General features: G+C 36.0%; 1 non-coding gene across 1 annotated transcript; it reads left to right on the top strand.

Annotated features, from left to right (window-relative positions):
• Positions 1-4,969: 4,969 nt before the first annotated feature.
• Positions 4,970-5,042, top strand: TRNAC-ACA (transfer RNA cysteine (anticodon ACA)). Its single transcript has one exon. It is a non-coding gene; the product is annotated as a tRNA-Cys (tRNA).
• Positions 5,043-5,611: the final 569 nt, after the last annotated feature.

The following is a 5,611-nucleotide window of genomic DNA, read 5'->3' as shown; positions in this document are numbered from 1 at the left end:
CACTAAATATGTTTGGCAGAATTCCCAGAGATGGGCGTGCATAATTGATCTAAAAAATAAGTAGCATCATCCTCTGGAAGTGGGCGTTTTTCTCTCAGTTTTAGTTGGATTTTTCCACATTTGAATTTTATTAATACTTCAATAATTTTTATTAAGTTCTTACTCTCTGCCACGCAATAAATATTTATGCCCTCATAGTTTACATAATAATAAATTTCAGAGATTAAAAAGGGTAGGGAATTTAGAATTTTTCTAAAAGTTTTTATTAATTTTCTCAAAAGAATCTATTAGATGTGTGGTCTATTATGACTTGACCTGTTTTGCCAGTTCCTTCCCTTCACAAATCACTATCATTTTCCTCCTCTGATTGCAGGAAGGTTATGTCTTTAATAATATCTTCTACTTTGATTTATTCTGAGTTAGAAATGTTTTAAAAAAAATGTAGCTCGTAGTCACTTGGCCAATATTCAATAAAAATGTCAATTCTTCCTTGTAATTAATTCCTCACCCTCTGTCACAAAAAATGTATTTTTCTTTAATGATCAGAGAAAGTACATAGGATACAACTCTTTGAAAAAGGAATAAGTCAGTGAACTCTCTATGAGGCCAGGAGGAAACCAGAGGCTTTGTCTTCCTAAAGATAAAGGTGATATAATGTTGGGGAATTGAGTAAAGCAACTTGATCTTTTGTTTACAAATGTCAAGTATAAATTCTGCAAGATCTTGAGATATTCTTGGCCAATATGTTTGTCTTTTTTTTAAACAAAGAACATTGATAATTTGAAGAGTTAACAAAGATAGGAATACCCATAGTGCTAAACCTCACAAAGCTTGCAGTATAATTATAAATTTTACAAAAATATTGATTGACATAAAGTGGTAGGTAATACAAATTAAAAGACAGAAAAAAATAAATGCTTACATGTAAAAGCTATAATTGCCAATACTTGGCCTTCATCTTCATTATTCTAAATAGTGTGAGGTATCCAAACATACATAAACGAATTAAATATAGCTCCTATCCTTAAGTAGAACATAGTATGATTGGTTAAAGCAGGTATAAATCTATAGCTAAAATCATGGCCCTACAAATCATTATAAACACAGCTTGTGACAAATAATTATACGTTCTCATAAAATTATCATAATAGCCCTATAGAATAAATACTATTTATTATAAATCGTGGACTACACTGCTAGGAATCTATACACTTTCCCCTTTCATGCCACCTTCTATGTGATGGAAAACTAGTGTTCTAAGCCAATTTCAGGAACCATATTCCCTTATTTTACAGCCTCTCTTGACATATGATTGACTATAACTAAATTCTGGACAATGGTATGTAACTGAAAACCTGCCAACAAGAGTGAGAGAAGTCTTGAAAAGCTTTGCTTCTTGCTAAGGGGACAGAGCCATACTATGTTAATGTGTAATCTGTATATGAAAGCAGCCATCCTATGACCATGAAAGAACAAAAATGAGGACAAAATCCAATCACTAAGCGTGGTAGAGAAGAAACAGTGAAAGAGGTTGCATTCCTACTGGCAATACAGAGCAGCAAACAGAGCAAACAACTGCAGCAAACAATTTCAAAGATTCCTGGTGAGAAAAATTCACCTATATCTTTAAGCAGCTGTTAGTTAAACACTCTGTACCTTAGAGCTAAACATATTTCTAATCAACAAAAATTTATCTTACCGGTAGTATGTGTTTACTGAGACCATGAGACCTTAAGTGAAGGACATAAGACCTGAATTGACTCGAAAATTCATGCTTATGTGTTGAACTAAAAAAAAAAAAAAGAAAGAAAGAAAGTAGAGGAACAAATTGTTATGTTTAGTACAGCATATCAAGAAAGGATCCCTAGAGTTAATATGGTGTGTGGACGATCTTATAGCAAAAGGACAGTGCTCATTTTTAGAATGTTTTCAGTGTAAGATGTATAGTAAGTATTTAAGATGTATAGTAAGGCTCAGTATTTGCCAATCCAACAGATTTTAGAAAAGTCTTTACTAAGATTTGAGAGGATATACTAGAAATGGTAGAGATGCATAATTTGTCTAAGTTCAATTTGCCAAAAGCAAACTTATTATTCTTAATGAATATCCAAGCATTTTTAAAAATTTAGATGAAAGTTTGGCTTGCTTTACAACCATACCTGGAGAGTCAGGCAAATGGCATCTTTCACCCTTTTTTTTTTTTTTTGGTCAGAAACATACATTATCATGCAGAAAATTTATATGGATTCTTCACAGGGCAAGCCCTGGTGAAGCTGAGCTTTGGTTTACTGATGACTGTGTTCTGTGATGACCATTTAGCTTGCCTGTTCCTATTATTTCATGTTTAAAAACAGATGGGCAAGTATAATATGAAACAAGTAAAATATAATGTTCAAACCATAAAAAATTGGACTGCATGGCCTCAGAGGCCATGTTCATCTTGAATCTGGGTGGATCTCTGAATTTTCTTTGTGCTTAAATGAGCTCTGCTGATGTAGTTACTGAGAAACATTTATTATTTGAGACATTGTGTCTGAAGTTTGAAGGAGAATACGTTTGGTTTTTTACTCCTTTCCTCTTCCATTAAGACTTTTTGGTTTATTTTTTTGTTGTTGTTTTCTCACTTTTCTTTTTGGGCTTTTATATGGTAGAGTGTGATTTCCAGAATGCTTTTTCTTTTTCTATATTCAAATAATTTAATCTTTATCACCAGTATAACAACACTTTTTAATGTATATGCATGTATTTTCTATACTTTTATTTCCTAAACTAAAATTTTGAGTTCCAAAGAAATGTATTCAATAAAACAGATGAGTATAAATTTAAAGCATAAAATTAGGAGTTGGGGAATTATGAGTGACGAGAAGGGAATAAAATGTAGATGTGAAAACCTGTATTTCTAAAAAGTTCTTAAAATGAGCTATGAAAATTGTCCATAGATACCATTTACTGAGTGCTTACTCTGTACCAGGCATTACATTATACCATCCACTTTACACCTTTCTCCCCCAAAACACACACAAGTAGTCTGGATACAAAGAACTGGTTCACTAGTAGTTTCAAGAAGTGCTTGAACACTGAACCTATCACAGTTAATTTGCTTCATATAACCAGTTTATTTCAATTTAATCATGACTTAGAATCACATATGATCCTCTTCTTAGAGATATTAAGCTGATGAAAATGTACTGTTAAGTGGCATACATTTTATTTTCTTTCTTCTTTCTTTTGTTCTTTCTATCTACGTAGCTACCTATCTACCTTATATAAAAATTTGTACAGTAGGACTCTGAATCTGATTTCACTAAGGCTAAAAAAGATTGCTTAGGTTCACTTCAGTTCAGTTCAGTCACTTAGTCATGTCCGACTCTTTGTGACCCCATGGACTGCAACATGCCAGGCCTCCCTGTCCATCACCAACTCCCAGAATTTACCCAAACTCATGGCCATCGAGTCAGTGATACCATCCAACCATCTCATCATCTGTTGTCCCCTTCTCCTCCTGCCTTCAACCTTTCCCAGCATCAGGGTCTTTTCAAATGAGTCAGCTCTTTGCATCAGGTGGCCAAAGCATTGGAGTTTCATCTTCAACATCAGTCCTTCCAATGAACACTCAAGACTGATTTCCTTCAGGATGGACTGGTTGGATCTCCTTGCAGTCCAAGGGACTCTCAAGAGTCTTCTCCAACAACACAGTTCAAAAGCATCAATTCTTCAGCACTCAACTTTCTTTATACTCCAACTCTCACATCCATACATGACCACTGGAAAAATCATAGCCTGACTAGATGGAACTTTGTTGGCAAAGTAATGTCTCTGCTTTTGAATATGCTGTCTAGGTTGATCATAACTTTCCTTCCAAGGAGTAAGCGTCTTTTAATTTCATGGCTGCAGTCACCATCTGTAGTGATTTTGGAGCCCAAAAAACATAAAGTCAGCCACTATTTCCACTGTTTCCCCATCTATTTGCCATGAAGTGATGGGACTGGATGCCATGATCTTCGTTTTCTGAATGTTGAGCTTTCAGCCAACTATTTCACTCTCCTCTTTCACTTTCATCAAGAAGCTCTTTAGTTCCTCTTCACTTTCTGCCATAAGGCTGGTGTCATCTGCATATCTGAGGTTATTGATATTTCTCCCAGCAATCTTGATTTCATTTTGTGCTACTTCCAGCCCAGTGTTTCTCATGATGTAGTCTGCATATATGTTAAATAAGCAGGGTGACAATATACAGTCTTGACGTACTCCTTTTCCTATTTGGAACCAGTCTGTTGTTCCATGTCAAGTTCTAACTGTTGCTTCCTGACCTGCATACAGATTTCTCAAGAGGCAGGTCAGGTGGTCTGGTAGTCCCATCTCTTGAAGAATTTTCCACAGTTTATGGTGATCCAAATAGTCAAAGTCTTTGGCATGGTCAATAAAACAGAAATAAATGTTTTTCTGGGATTCTCTTGCTTTTATGATGATCCAGCAGATGTTGGCACTTGATCTCTGGTTCTCTGCCTGTTGCTTAGGTTATTCAGTGTCTTTTGTGTCTCTTTACAAATTTTAAGATTTTTTATGGTTATTCTAGTTCTGTAAAAAATGCTATTGGTAGTTTGATAGGGATTGCTGCACTGAAATCTGTACATTGCCTTGGATAGTACAGTGATTTTCACAATATTGCTTCTCTCAAACCAAGAATGTGGTATATCTTTCCATATGTTTGTATTGTCTTCAGTTTCTTTTATCAGCATCTTACAGTTTTGGGAGTACAGGTCTTTTGTCTTCTTAGGTATCTACAGCAAATTTCAAGTACACAAGACTGTACAGTGAACTACAGTCAACATGCTATGTAGCAGATCCTCAGAATTTATTCATCTTATAATTCAAAGTTTATACCCTTTTACCAAACTCTCCCCTTTTCCCTATCCTCATCCCTGGGAACCACCATTCTACTCTCTATCAGTTGGAGCTTTTGTTTTTAGCTTCCCTGGTGGCTCAGATGGTAAAAGCGTCTGCCTACAGTGCAGGAGACCCGGGTTCGATCCCTGGGTTGGGAAGATCCCTAGAAAAAGAAATGGCAACCCACTCCAGTATTCTTGCCTTGAAAATCCCATAGATGGAGGAACCTGGTAGGCTACAGTCCATGGGGTTGCAAAGAGTCAGACATGACTGAGCGACTTCACTTCACTTCATATATATTTTTAATTGGAGGCTAATTACTTTATAATACTGTATTAGTTTTGCCATACATTAATATAAATCCGCCACGGGTGTACACGTGTTTCCCATCCTGAACCCCCTTCCCACCTCCTTCCCCATACCATCCCTCTGGGTCATCCCAATGCACCAGCCCCAAGCATGCTGTATCCTGCATCAAACCTGGACTGGCGATTCATTTCTTATATGATATCACACATGTTTCAATGCCATTCTCCCAAATCATCCCATCCCTCCCTCTCCCACAGAGTCCAAAAGACTGTTCTATACATTTGTGTCTCTTTTGCTGTCTTGCATACAGGGTTACCATTACCATCTTTCTAAATTCCATATATGTGCGTTAGTATACTGTATTGGTGTTTTTCTTTCTGGATTACTTCACTCTGTATAATAGGCTCCAGTTTCATCC

The sequence above is a fragment of the Bos javanicus genome, chromosome 29, assembly GCF_032452875.1.
Source record: "Bos javanicus breed banteng chromosome 29, ARS-OSU_banteng_1.0, whole genome shotgun sequence".
Taxonomy (NCBI): Eukaryota; Metazoa; Chordata; class Mammalia; order Artiodactyla; family Bovidae; genus Bos; species Bos javanicus.
The sequence above is the reverse complement of the archived record's forward strand: the minus strand, read 5'-3'. Positions and strand labels throughout refer to the sequence as shown.